Raw genomic sequence first — 15,692 nt, 5'->3', positions numbered from 1 at the left:
ATAGTCCTCACCGCACTTGAGGCTAGTGGGATTAGCTTCTTGCCCAGGTGCCAAAGGAGGTCTTGGGAAAGGAGGGTGAAGAGCGAATTTCTTCATGTACTTTAGAGTGACATACCTGTACTCCCTCCATTCCCGTGCCCATCTCCTCTCTATCCTTTGAATGCGCACCTTGCGCTAATTCTTGTTCTCCTTGCCATGTTTGGCCTCATCAGGAGTACAATATTTTCATAAATGTCCTCAGGGATCACAAATGCTGTGTTGACTTCCAGTCTCTTGCCTCCCTTCTGAGGTTTCTTGCCATCTGCCATATTCTTCAGCTGAGGGTTTTCAACAATTGAGTTCTCTGAAGAGGTGTGCAATTTTTCTTCGAGGAACGCTGCAAATGAGTTAAGTTGATGAGAACCTAGTGATTCAGCAGCGGACATGAGTACCTGTGAACATAGTATATGTGCGAAGGATTTGGAGAGGTCATATGCGTTCTCAGACGTTTTTGCAAAAAGAACAAGTTTGAGGAATTTGACCAGTGGTGTCTTGAGAAATTTCACTAAGCGTTTTGACTTAGGTTCCAGAGTTGTATAGATTGAAAATCCACACAATTGAGGAATCTTGAAGAAAAATGTTGCTTAAGAGAAACAGATCAAGAATAGATGCTTGTTTGAGGTGTTTAAAGTGTAGAAGTTGAAGAATAAACACCTTTTGAAGATTTGTGGAAATCATTAGAATCAACAAGGGCGGTAAAAGTAGCTTTTAATTAACCTTGACGAAGAACACGACGAACTGGGAATGGTAGATTTGAAGTTCGTCAGTCCAGATCTTCCACGCCCTAACTTGGCAGAGGAATACAGCTACGGCAGCGGCGGAGTGAAGAAATCCGCGGCCGGCGCGAGTACGACGGCGACGAGGTCGAGGCAGTGAAGCTCTTCCTCACCGGCGACGATGAATGTAGCGGCGGCGCTAGGTCTGGAAGCTCGAGCGAGGGAGTGAGGTCGAGCGGGGTAAATGCGGTCTGAGGAGGGTGAGGGGTATTTATAGCCGAGGTGAAAAACTGCTCGCCTGAAGAAATTGGACGAGCGTGCCCCTGACCCTTCTCATCGTAGAGACATGTGTCACACATGTACAGAATGGTGGAGATCGTGGGTGAATAGATAAGTCTTATCGTGGGATGCAGAATGATTTGAGCGGCAAAAGCCGAAAAATTGATATATGAAAATTTTAATGTTTTGTTCGCAAATTTTTTAGCTGACAAGGATACAGTGAAGATTTTGAACGGGTTTCAAATAGAACACACATAAATAATTTGTGAACAGACTGGGTTGGGTTTAGCATAGAGGGGGAAGGGTCCGATCACATTCACTTAGCAGAAAATGTAACTTGAAGATTTAGCAATAAGTGAATGTTGTAGAGGACAAAAACTCAAATATATATAGTCAATGAAGAACAACGGAAAGAGCAAAGACTATGCAAAGTTGAAGAAATTGAACAAATGAGGAAATTCAAAAACTGAAGAAAAACTCAAATTGAAGATTTTCAACTTTTGTTGGTGGCGTAACCCACCGTATAAGAATGATGATTTCAGACGCCGCGTACAATTATCGTAGGGCTCTAAGAATCAAATTCTTCGTTAATTTCTTCACACTTAGAGGGTTAGTCTTCATTGATTGAAGAAAAAGGTTACTTCATGTGTTGCACATCTAAGTCATCAATTTAGCATAAGTGTTAGGATGTGTGTCCTTTTCAAAGGACATTCGAAGATTCTAAGATATTTAGCTCACACCGCAACTTGCTAAATCTCTTCTCATCCAAGGGCTTTGTGAAAATATCGGCTAGCTGTTCTTCAGTCTTCATGTGCTCGATAGAGATGTCGCCCTTCAACACATGATCACGAAGAAAATGATGACGAATCTGAGTGTGCTTTGTCTTCGAGTGCTGAACTGGGTTATGAGCAATCTTGATGGCACTCTCATTGTCACAGTAGAGAGGCACATTCTTCACATTGATGCCGTAGTCCTTGAGGGTTTGCTTCATCCATAGCAATTGATCACAGCACGAACCAACAACAATGTACTCAGCTTCAGCAGTTGATAGTGATACGCAGTTCTATTTCTTCGAGGACCAACATACCAAGGATCGCCCGAGGAAATGACATGTGCCTGATGTTGACTTGCGGTCCACATGATCACCAGCATAGTCAGAATCTGAACATCCAATGAGATCAAAAGCCGAGCCCTTGGGATACCATAGTCCAAGTGTTGGAGTGTGAGCTAGATATCGAAGAATATGCTTCACAGCCTTATGGTGTGATTCCTTCGGTGTAGCTTGAAAACGGGCACACATGCAAACACTAAGCATAATATCTGGCCTAGATGCACATAGGTACAATAAAGAGACAATCATGGAGCGGTATACCTTTTAATCCAAGTCAATGCCATTTTCATTAGTGGATAGATGGCCATTTGTGGGCATAGGGATTTTGACTCCTTTGCAATCTTGCATGCCGAATTTTCTCAATACATCCTTGAGGTATTTCTCTTGAGATATGAAGATGCCCCTGCGTTGTTGACATATCTGAAGACCTAAGAAGAATTTCAATTCTCCCATCACAGACATTTGATATTCTTCACTCATCATATAGGCAAATTCATCACTGTAACGTTGGTCAGTACAGCCAAAGATGATATCATCAACATATATTTGGCACACGAATAGTTCATCATCATAAGTTTTGGTGAAAAGAGTTGGGTCAAGTGAACTGGGTTTGAAGCCTTTCTTCATGAGGAATTCCTTCAAAGTATCATACCACGCCCGAGGGGCCTGCTTGAGGCCATAGAGGGCCTTGTTGAATCTGAAGACTTTGTCAGGATGCTTTGGATTTTCAAAACCTGGGGGTTGAGCAACATATACTTCTTCCTCAAGCTTACCATTGAGGAATGCACTTTTCACATCCATTTGATATAAGATGATATTATGATGGTTAGCATAAGCAAGTAATATGCGAATAGCCTCAAGTCTAGCAACAGGTGCAAAATTTTCATCGAAATCAATTCCTTCAACCTGTGTGTAGCCTTGAGCTACAAGCTGTGCCTTATTCCTCACCACAAGGCCATTTTCATCTTGCTTGTTGTGGTAGATCCATTTTGTGCCGATGATATTGTGCTTGAGTGGGTCTGGTCGCTTGACTAGCACCCACACATTGTTGAGCTCGAACTGATGTAATTCCTCTTGCATAGCTTGAATCCACTCAGGCTCCAGAAATGCTTCATCTACTTTAGTGGGCTCTGTGATAGAGACAAAAGCAAAGTGCCCACAAAAGTTAGACAAATGTGAAGCTTTTGAGCGTGTGAGAGGACCTGGTGCTTTGATGTCGTTGATGATTCTCTCAATCTGCACTTCATTTGCAATGCGAGGGTGGGCTGGTTGACGACGTTGAGGTGGCTCAGCATTTTCCTCAGAGCCATTTTCCTTAGGTGCACCATTATGATGTTCTTCACGTTCTGGAATGACTTCTTCAGCAGATTCTTCGGTAGGAATGACATCCTCAGTAGCCTTAAACTTTATTGATTCCTCAGGTGGTATTTCGTCTAGCACAGGAGGTAGGTGCTCTTTTTGCGAGCCATTAGTTTCATCGAACCGCACATCTACAGTTTCAACAACCTTGTGGTGATAGGTGTTGAAGACTCTGTAGGTGTGCGAGTTCTTTCCATAACCAAGCATAAAACCTTCATGTGCTTTCGGTGCAAATTTAGAATTGTGATGAGGATCTCTAATCCAACATTTAGCACCGAAGACTTTGAAATAACTAACATTGGGTTTCTTGTCAGTGAGGAGTTCATATGAGGTCTTTTTGAAGAATTTGTGAAGATATACCCTGTTGATGATGTGGCACGCAGTATCAATTGCCTCAGGCCAGAAGCGAGGAGGCGTCTTGTATTCATCAAGCATAGTGCGAGCCATCTCAACAAGAGTCCTGTTCTTGCGCTCCACAACGCCATTCTGCTGAGGAGTATAAGGAGAAGATAACTCGTGAGTAATACCAAGTTCATCAAGATAATCATCAAGACCAGTATTCTTGAACTCAGTTCCATTGTCACTTCTGATGTGCTTGATCTTCACACCAAAGTTGGTTGAAGCCCTCGAGGAAAATCGTTTGAAAACTTCCTGCACTTCAGTTTTTGTAAGTGATGATATGCACCCATGTGTAACGAGAATAGTCATCAACAATGACAAACCATATAAAGATGCAGCATTAGTGAATGTGGCATAATGAGTAGGGCCAAAGAGATCCATGTGAAGCAATTCAAATGGATGAGTGGTAGTCATGATGGTCTTTGAGGGATGCTTGGCCTTGGTCATCTTTCCAGCTTCACAAGCTCCACACAGATGGTCCTTGAGGAATTTGACACCCTCGATGCCAATGACATGCTTCTTCTTTGCAAGAGTGTGCAAGTTTCTCATGCCAACATGACCAAGTCGTCGATGCCATAGCCAGCCTTCTGAAGCTTTAGCAAGTAAGCATGTAGTAGGTTGCGGTCCTGTAGAGAAGTCAACAATGTACAAATCTCCTCTCCTAAAGCCTTCGAAGACTTTGGAATTGTCAGCTTCAATGATCACAACACAACGATACTTGCGAAAGACAACAACCATATCGAGATCAGAAAGCATTGAGACTGACATGAGGTTGAATCCTAAGGACTCGACAAGCATGACTTTGTCCATGTGTCGATCCTTTGAGATCGCAACCTTACCTAGACCCAATACCTTGCTTTTGCCATTGTCAGCGTAGGTGATATGCTCAGATGCGATGGAGACAAGGGAGCGTCCATCAATAAGTTCCTATTATCAGTCATGTGATTTGTACATCCACTATCGATGACCCACTCAGTGGCTTTGGGTTGATCATCCTGCAGATGAAATAGTGCATCTTACGAACTCATATACTTCAGCAGTGAAGAATATGACATCAAATTCATCAGATCAATTTCATCAAGCAATAGAACAGATATAGGAGTATGAGGACGTGTGAAATGAAAAATCATTTCTTCATGATTAGCTTGCGTCCTCTCAAGCATATTCAGGTCTCCAGCAAATTCTTCAGACGTTTACGTTCGTCTGGAGACCTGACCCTGCATAAGAGATTAGTTCTTTTTCTTCACCACCCACATCTGGAGGGGTGGCAAAGAGTTCATCATTCTGCGAGCTCCATAAGAGAAAGGTGGCATAGATGCCAATCCACTCTATTTCACATAAGAGGAGTTAGGGTAAGCATATGAATAAGCAAAGAAATTCTTCGAGGACTTATGAACATAATGATTTGAAGAATAATGCACATATTCATAACCCTTAGTCTTTCCCTGCGAAGCAGAAGTGTTAGCACGATGATGTTCATATAAGGACCTTGATCCACATGAAGACTTTGGTCCATATGAAGAATTTGATCTGGGGTTCCTATTCTTCACAGGTGGTGTCATAATGACATTCACCTGAAGACTTTCAAGGCACCTTTTGGGAACCCAGATTTTCTTCATAGGAGGACCGTTCCTGCAATTAGTGCCAACATATCTAGCAAATACTTCACCATTCTGATTTTTGAACAACTTATAGTTGAAGTCAAATGACTCATCAGAAGAATATGAAGATTCACATGTGAAGCCGGATAAAGTAGATGGATCTACTGAAGGTCCCTTTGCAGCAACCCATGAGGTTTTGGGATACTGCTCAGGCTTCCAGTAGGTCCCATCAGCATTGAGTTTCCTCTCAAAGGCAATACCCTCTTTCCTAGGGTTCCTATTGAGAATCTGCTTTTCAAGCACATCACAAAGTGCCTGATGCCCTTTGAGGCTTTTGTACATGCCTGTTAGATACAATTCCTTCAGGCCTGCATGGTTAGTGATACTAGTAGCATCCTCAGATGAGGAATTAGTGACAGCAGAGACATGTGAATAATTTGCAGCAATAGAAGCATTTGAACTTTCAGGTGAAGAATTAGCAGATTCACGTTCAATGCACTTAAAACATGGAGGAATGAATTCTTCCTGAGCAGCGCTGATTTGTTGAGCAAGTAATGAATCATGCTCCTTCTGAAGATCTTCATAACTCACCCTTAGCTTCTCAAGATCTTGCTTTCTTGGAAGAAATTCATAAGAAAGCTTCGCATGATCAGATAAGAGAGTGTTATGATGACTCCGAAGGTTACCAAACTTGGACTAAAGTCTCTGAAGATTTTCAGTCAAAGTTTTAGTGCGATCCATTTCTTCACCCAACATATCATCGCCCTTGTCTAGCATGTTTTGAACCTTTTCAAGAGCTTTTTGTTGTTTCACAGCAATCTTAGCAAGTTTAGAGTAGCTGGGCTTGAGGTTTTCATCAAATTCAGCCTCACTTGATTCAGAGGAGGGATATTTGAGTACCTTAGAACCCTTTGCCATGAAGTAATAGGTGGGAGCATAGTCATTATCATCATCAGCCGTGTTGGAGAGGTCATTCTCCTCAGAATTGAAGATAGACTTGCTGACGAAAGCAGTAGCGAGGGCTAGGCTCGCCACACCAGATTCTGACTCCTCAGATGCCTCCTCTTCCTCATTTTCCTCAGATGCAAATGAATGCCCGAGCCTTCTTGGAGTTGCTCTTCTTGTGAGATGAAGACTTCGAGGATTTTGATGATGAGGACTTTGAAGATTTCTTCTTCTTCTTTGAATCTTCAGAACTGTAATCCTTGTACTTCTTCTTCTTTGATTCCTTTTCCCACTGAGGACAATCTTGAATGTACTGACCAGGTTTCTTGCATTTGTGGCAAAGTCTCTTCTTGTAGTCACGTGATGAGGAATCTGATCTCATGTCATCATTTCTTGAGGATTTACCAAAGCGACCACGTCTTGAGAACTTCTGGAATTTCCTCACGAGCATTGCTAGCTCCTGGCTCAGTTTTTCAGGATCACCAAGGCTGCTACCAGAATCCTCACCTTCAGATTCAGAGACTGCTTTGGCCTTCAAAACGCGAGTTCTGCCATAGCTTGATCCATAGAGATCTGTTTTCTCAGCAAGTTAGAACTCATGAGTGTTTAGCCTCTCAAGGATATCAGCGGGATCAAGTGACTTGTAGTCTCCACGTTCTTGTATCATCAGCACAAGGGTGTCAAATGAGGAATCAAGCGATCTCAGCAGTTTCTTCACCACCTCATGGTCGGTGATGTTAGTGGCACCAAGTGCTTGAAGCTCATTTGAAATGTCAGTGAGGCGATCGAAGGTTTGCTAAACATTTTCATTGTCAAGTCTTTTGAAGCGGTTGAAGAGATTGCGAAGAACTTCAACTCGAGAGTCACGCAGTGTTGAGACTCCTTCATTGGCCTTGGACAACCTATCCCAGATAAGCTTTGCTGTCTCCAAAGCACTCACTCTGCTATACTGTCCTTTGCACAGATGGCCACATATGATATTCTTCGCTTGAGAGTCGAGTTTCTTGAATCTCTTCACGTCAGCAGCATTGATGGTGGGAGTGACAGAGGGAACACCATTTTCCATAACATACCAGAGATCGTTGTCAATTGCCTCAAGATGCATTCGCATCTTATTCTTCCAGTAGGGGTAGTCCATCCCATCGAAGGTAGGACACCCAGCAGAGACCTTGATCATACCTGCGATCGACATAACTAAAACTCTAGGCGGTTAAACCAAAATCACACAGAACAAGGGAGTACCTTGCTCTGATACCAATTGAAAGTGCGTTAAGTCGACTAGGGAGGGGGTTAATAGGCGATTTTTATGAATTCTTCACTGAGGAATTTCAGGGTGAGGAAATTCCTAAGCAAATAACTACTAGCAGCGGAATAAGTACTCAGATGCAAGCATAACATGACAGAAGCACAGTCATCATGATGAAAAGAAAACTAGCACAGAGTACAGAAAGCGCAAACACAGGATAAGCAGGCTAAAGACAAACTGACTGAAGAAATTGAGAAAGTCTTCAGTCAAAAGTCTTCAAACAGCAGCGATCAAGTACACAACATAGTAATGAGGAAATGAAAGGGTTGAGGAGATAGAACCAGTTAGCTCGGTGAAGGCAATGATTTGGTAAACCAGTTCCAATTGCTGTGACAGTCGTATGTCTGGTTGGAGCGACTAGGTATTTAAACCTGAGGACACACAGTCCTCACCGTATTCTCCTTGAACTAAGGTCACACAGACCTCGTCCAATCACTCGTGGTAAGTCTTCAGGTGACTTCCAAACCTTCACAGACTTGATCACTCGGCGATCCACAATTTCCTCTTGGATGCTCTAGACCATGACGCCTAACCGTCTGAAGGATGCACAGTCCTCAAAGGTAACAAGCGTCGGTTCCACACAGGAACAATCTCTTCAGTGATGCTCAATCACTTTGGGTTTCTAGGTGTTTGGGTTTTTCCTCACTTGATGATTTTCGCTCAAAGTCCTCGGAGGATGGGATGCTCTCAATGACAAGTGTCAGTTTCTCGCGGAGCAGCCAACCAACTAGTGGTTGTAGGGGGTGGCTATTTATAGCCTAGGGACTAGCCCGACATGATAAGACACAAATGCCCTTCAATGATATGACCGTTAGGTGGGTAGATATTTTAGGACAGCTGGCGCGTAGCACAACAACGGTCGGAAATTTGAGCTCTCAAATTCCTCAGGGCTATCATGTTCCTCACTTGTAGGCAATCCGCACTGGTGAATTCCTAACTCCTCAATCAGAACAAATTACTCAGAGACCAGAAGATCTTCATCTCTGTCACTGAAGAAATTGACTGAACTGTATGAGATTTCCAATGGCTTCACTCGAAGGGATTGTAGGTGTAGAACTTTGAGTTGAGCATCACTTGGAAACTTTTCCTTAATTTTACCTCGACCCCCTTTAATAGTATGGTGTTTCCTATGACTCAAGAAAGAGAAAATGAAACTACGAAAACAAAAGTCTTCACGCTTCATTTTCCTCGCATGAACATCAAGTCTTCAGGATCACATCAATTTCTTCACTTGAAGCCAGTCATTTTTAGAGGTCGACATTCTATGTAAATATCAAACTCCTCATAGACTTATAGACATGTGTACACTCACAAATGCATTAGTCCCTTAACCTATAAATCTTTAATACACCAAAATCACTAAGGGGCACTAGATGCACTTACACGGATTTCCTAGCATCGAGATCTGCGAAACTAGTTCGACGAACTTTTTTCATAAAAAAACTGATTGAAAAAAACCGGTAGCCGGATACACTTTTTCTCACTTCCGAGAGGCAAAATCTATGTCTCTCATGGAACAAAAAAACGTGTTTTTTTCCTTTTTAGAGAGGCATAGTCGTGCCTCTTGCGAAAGCAAACCTGTGCCTCTTGTTGAAGCAAAAAAATAATGCGTTTTCCCCCTTTTTGAGAGGCACGGCTGCCTCTCGCAGAATCAAATCTGTGCTTCACGAGAAACAAATTTCTGCGTCTAGTGGGAGCAAAAGAAATGCGTTTTTTCGTTCAAATTATCGGGTCAAAACAGTGCGTGAACAGTAAACTTTTTTACAGACCCCGATTTTGTCTTTTTTGCAGAGAGCTGCTCAAATGTCCAAATGAGTTGAAATTTGCAGCGAACCTCACGCATCAAATTATCTACCACCCAAAAAAATTGAATTTTTTTGAATTTTTCTAGTATTTGTTACAGAAAAAAATGATTCTTACAGGAAAAAATCAAGTACTCAAAAATAAACAAACAATCAAGTTTTTTTAGGATAAATAAACGATCTATGTACATATTGAGAATGAGGCGCGACCAGCCTTCAGTTGAACCTCTGCGGGAACTCATCGGCCAGCCCAGGACCAAATAGCTACACGAGCACTCACTGTCTGTCTTCTACTCCTCTTGAACCGGTTGGTGGAGGCAGGCACGAGCGCCTGGCTGATCAAACCGCTCGTACATTTGTCGCCGTCCACGTGCCACTCTCCGACGGCGACGACGATCTTCCTTCGGCTCGCACAGCACATATACTGCTTCTCGATTTTGTCGCCGTGCGAGTACTAGGCGCAGATCTGGAGCATGGGCGGGTTCACGCGGCAGCAGAAGGTGAGATGTGGCTGTTCATGGGTTCCCTGTACGTGAGTGTGTGACTTTGTATTTCGGTGGCTTTTGTGCTGAATATAGTAGGGAATATCACAACTCTCCATTATGGCTTCTTATTTCAACATTAGAAAAGATAAAAGATCTAGCAATACAAATATTTTGGTGGCAGCATACAGAATACATGGTGAACAAGTCTAGAAATAAAATTACAAATTATTTGTTGAGCCTCTAATACAAGCTAAGGCTGACCACCCCCGAATCGTTGCCATAGATACTCTACCAAATCGCCTTTGAGTTGTCGATGTGTAGCTCGATCACGAATTGCTGAGCCTATCTCCAGCACTCTGGCAAATTCATGAATTGGCCCATGGTTCAGATTATCTATTTCGTTGTTAAAGGTACCCTGATCATAGTCATAGTCGAAGCGAACCTCATAGGAATTCCGCTCATCCTCGACTATCATATTATGCAATATAACACATGCATACATGATATCAGCAATATCTTGCCTATACCAAAGATTGACCGGACCACGTACAATAGCAAATCGAGATTGTAGAACTCCAAATGCACGTTCAACATCTTTTCTTGCACCTTCTTGCATCTTTGCAGACAGTTTTGTCTTGTCAGTTGGGGGCAAGCGGATTGTCTTCACAAATGTTGCCCACTCAGGATAAATCCCATCCGCTAGGTAGTAACCCATATCATAATCATTGCCATTCACTGCAAACTTAACTTGTGGAGCCCTTCCTTGCAGTACTTGAGTGAATACAGGGGATTGGATACGCACATTGATATCATTGTTGCAGCCTGAAACACCAAAGTAAGCATGCCATATCCATAGGTCATGTGAGGCAACAACTTCTAGCATGATTGTTGATACTCCATAATCACCACGAGTGAACTGCGCCTTCCAAGAGACAGGGCAATCTTTCCACTCCCAATGCATGCAATCAATACTTCCTAGCATACCAGAGAATCCACGAGCCTCTCCTATATGAAGTAAACGTTGAACATCTTCTTCAGTAGGTCTTCGTAAATATTTTTTTTAGAAAAGGAGGATGTACCTCCGGCCTCTGCATCTGGACGATGCATGCAGCCATATTATTAATTATTCACAAAGACCATACAAGATGATACATCAATAAGCCAGAAGCCACCATCATGGCAACGTTGTTGCTACTCCTGACCCCTTGATGAAGGCGTGCCAAATATGTCCGGGCCTAATACCAAACAGACATCGCACCAAAGCCTAACATCTAAAGTCGGGTGTCCCATCCAAGCCACTACCTGGATTGAGTCCCACACCGGTCTGGCACACTCCCAGTGAGCACCGCACGCTGCAAGGGCCGTCACCTCCATCTTCTCTCGGTCCATCCTCAGAGCAGAACTGATGCACCGACCTTGCCAGGCCTCTCTGCCATCAACGCCACCATGACGCCAGACAGCTTCCTCCTCCTGCGCGAGTCCATCTCCAATGCGCCCATCATCAAACCTCCATGGCGCCATGCCGCCGGGATCCGCCGCCGGCCTTGCGGTAGATGTAACACCGCTCCTCCAGTAGTCCCCTCCAACCAGCACTTGCTCCAAAACGATGCCCTCAGGAGGGAGGACGACACGAAAGGCGTCGTCATCGTCCGATCCGGGAAGCCCAGATCTAGGGTTTCCCTCGGAGCATCCCGAGCATGATGACGCAAACTGCAACGACGATTCCTCAACAAGGAAACGACATCGGAGACGCCGCCATCGTCCGCCATGACCAAAGTCGGCACGATTTTCATCGGCAGTCGCGCCACCAGGCCGTGCACCTCCGTGTTGGGGAACACAGTATTTCAAATTTTTTTACCTATGATCACGCAAGATCTATCTTGGAGATGGATAGCAACAAGCGGGGAGAGTGTGTCCACGTACCCTCGTAGACCGAAAGCGGAAGCGTTTAGTAATGCGGTTGATGTAGTTGAACGTCTTTGCGATCCAACCGATTCAAGCACCGAACGTACGGCACCTCCGTGTTCAGCACACGTTCAGCTCGATGACGTCCCTCGAGCTCTTGATCCAGTTGAGGCCGAGGGAGAGTTCCGTCAGCACGGCGGCATGGCGATGGTGATGATGAAGTTACCGGCGCAGGGCTTCGCCTAAGCACTACGACGATATGACCGAGGTGTGTAACTGTGGTGGGGGGCCACCGCACACGGCTAAGAGAAGGCTTGGTGTGCCTTTGGGGTGCCCCCCTCCCACGTATATAAAGGGGGGAGGAGAGGTGGCCGGCCCAAGGGGGGGCGCACCATGGGGGGAGTCCTACTTGGACTCCCGCTCCAAGTAGGATTTGCCCCCCCCCTTTCCTATTCCCACTAGGAGGAGGGAAAGAGGAGAAGGAGAGAAGGAAAGGGGGGTTGGCCCCCCAACCCTAGTCCAATTCGGTTTGGGCTTGGAGGGGCGCACGCCACCAGCTCCTCTCTCCACTAGGGCCCATGAAGACCCATTAACTCCCCGGGGGAGTTCCGGTAATCCCCGGTACTCCGGAAAATGCCCGAACCTTTCCGAAACCTTTCCGGTGTCCAAACATAACCTTTCAATATATCAATCTTTATGTCTCGACCATTTCGAGACTCCTCGTCATATCCGTGATCTCATCCGGGACTCCGAACAAACTTCGATACATCAAAGAACATAACTCATAATACAAATCGTCATCGAACGTTAAACGTGCGGGCCCTACTGGTTCGAGAACTATGTAGACATGACCGAGACACATCTCCGGTCAATAACCAATAGCGGAACCTGGATGCTCATATTGGCTCCTACATATTCTACGAAGATCTTTATTGGTCAAAACCGCATAACAACATACGTTGTTCCCTTTGTCATTGGTATGTTACTTGCCCGAGATTCGATCGTCGGTATCATCATACCTAGTTCAATCTCGTTACCGGCAAGTCTCTTTACTCGTTCCGTAATGCATCATCCCGTGACTAACTCATTAGTCACATTGCTTGCAAGGCTCATAGTGATGTGCATTACCGAGAGGGCCCAGAGATACCTCTGCGATACACGGAGTGACAAATCCCAATCTCGATCTATGCCAACTCAGCAAACACCATCGGAGACACCTGTAGAGCATCTTTATAATCACCCAGTTACGTTGTGACGTTTGATAGCACACAAGGTGTTCCTCCGGTATTCGGGAGTTGCATAATCTCATAGTCTGAGGAACATGTATAAGTCATGAAGAAAGCAATAGCAATAAAACTAAACGATCATAATACTAAGCTAACGGATGGGTCATGTCCATCACATCATTCTCTAATGATGTGATCCCGTTCATGAAATGACAACACATGTCTATGGCTAGGAAACTTAACCATCTTTGATTAACGATCTAGTCAAGTAGAGGCATACTAGGGACACTCTCTTTGTCTATGTATCCACACATGTACTAAGTTTCCGGTTAATACAATTCTAGCATGAATAATAAACATTTATCATGATATAAGGAAATATAAATAACAACTTTATTATTGCCTCTAGGGCATATTTCCTTCACTCCGGCGTCGCTGGCCCCTTGAACCTGAGCAAACTCCAAAAACGATGCCCTCAAGAGGGACTACGACACTAAAGCACCGCCATCGCTCGATCGCAATGAGATCTTGGGTTTCCCCCGGAGTTGCCCGCGGTGTCAAGGACCCAGACAAGGGCGTCTCCGCCCAGTTGCCGGCGTGCCGCACCCGCCATCACGCCGTCCGCATCCCGGCGACCATGGCCGGTAGCCAGCCACCGGGCCTCACGAACACGCCCAAGCACCGGGCCGACGGCATCCGCCCGCAACCACCGTCGTCCCCTCCACCTCAGAGCTCGGCGACGCGCTCCGGGGCAGCGCCGTGCCGTCGGCCACCACCCGATACCCCATTTCGAGGGGTGACGATGCCCTAAGAGCCGCGGCCCGCCGCCGCCAGATCCGAGCGGGCTTTTCCCGGGGATGCGTTAGGCAGCGGCGGATGGGTGAACGCCGGTAGGAGGCCTTGCGCCGGGGGGTGAGATGCCCCGCCCGAGTCGCCCTGGAGGAGGACGACGCGGGGGCTGATCCTATTTTCCTGGAGGACCGTGAGGAGCCCTGTGAGATGCCCCGCCCGAGTCGCCCTGGAGGAAGCTAAGCTTAAAATTGGGGGAGAATTTCACTTCCCTGGCCTCTGCACCAACTAGGGATGCATACGGTCATTTTAGTATGAGTACCAAGATAAACATGATCCTCATAATTTTTTTAAACGAGTATCAACCACACATCAAACTTGATCCTAAATAAATGGGGGAAAACCCCTGTGCATCACCTGTCAATTCTAGAAATTGAACTCGGGCCGTTAGACTGCACAACCGCATGCCCAACCACTGAGCCAAGGCTCTCTTTGCAAATATACTTCACCAAAGTTTTCTCTAATGCCTTTTGCAAATTCTCTCAAGCACTCAAGGGATGTGGTTTCAGCCATACTTAGAGTGTCATCGATATAATCTGCTGGGACACCATAGGCTAACATCCGCATAGTTGCTGTACACTTTTGCAATGGTGAAAACCCTTTCTTGCCAAAGCCATCATACCTTTGACTAAAGTAAGGTGACCAATCACCAAGTGTGTGCACAATATGTTCAAATCGATGCTTTCTCATTCTATACCTTCGACGAAATTGCTTGGGGCTGAAGACTGGGTCATCGGCGAAGTAAAGGATTAGAGGCAGCTATAGAGGCAGCAAAAGGGCACACTGTGGATGCTCTAACTCACGGTAAGTACTATCTTTCAAGTGATTGTCGCTTGTCACACACATGTACTAACAAGTTTGGTGACACCATCAATCCAGCTTGTGTCTCGTGTCTCGCTGCTCCCTTCTCATCCCTGTCGAATCCTACGCTGTCCAGCTTCATATTTTCGCGTGGGAGCAGAGTTGCTATTTTTTTCCTGTCTCTTTGTTAGAGCATCTTCAACGGGTGTGCGGTAGCGCAGCGCGCTAGAAAAAATTTGCAGCGTCGAAATAGCGTTTTAGCGCGCGTTGAAGGATGGTTACTTTTTCAGGTGCTACAAAATTTAGTGAGCCGCTGTAGTGCTTCACCAGGCGCTGTAAAGTTCAGCGCGCGCGACCAGCTGGCATTTGGAAAAAAAATATGGAACAACACATACGAAAACATTCATAGTTCAAATTCATAGCATAGCTCAAGCCCCAAACCACGAGCAAGTTCATACGATGCTAAATAAAAATAGATAAAATGATGCTAGACTACTCCCCGTCCTCCTCGGTGGTGTAGTTCAACGGTGTAAACGCGTCGAGCCACTGAGGATCTTCATCATCCCAGGTCGACGCAGGTCCCAGCTCGATCTAGGCTTTCGCCAGTTCCTTCCGCGCACGCTTGTCCGCCCGACGCACGTCTCGCTCTGCCCTCCTCTGCGCCCAGAACTCGTTCTCTGCGGTGACATTCTGCGGGAAGCACTCACGCCACACCACCATGGCATGCTCGTCCGCCTTGGCGATGAGGAGGCGGTGCTCCCGCCTCCGCTGGAGGCGGCGATCCTCGTTGCTGATTAGTCACGGAGGAGGCACGAGATCCTGCGTCTGCTCGCGCGTCCGCACGTGGGAGAAATTCATCTGTGACCGAG

At 45.5% G+C, this 15,692-nt stretch overlaps 1 pseudogene; it reads right to left on the bottom strand.

Annotated features, from left to right (window-relative positions):
- Positions 1-10,292: 10,292 nt before the first annotated feature.
- LOC123056003 (uncharacterized) overlaps positions 10,293-15,692 on the bottom strand; it is a 9,515-nt pseudogene continuing 4,115 nt past the window's right edge.

This window comes from Triticum aestivum, chromosome 2D (assembly GCF_018294505.1).
Source record: "Triticum aestivum cultivar Chinese Spring chromosome 2D, IWGSC CS RefSeq v2.1, whole genome shotgun sequence".
NCBI classification, from domain to species: Eukaryota; Viridiplantae; Streptophyta; class Magnoliopsida; order Poales; family Poaceae; genus Triticum; species Triticum aestivum.
The sequence above is the reverse complement of the archived record's forward strand: the minus strand, read 5'-3'. Positions and strand labels throughout refer to the sequence as shown.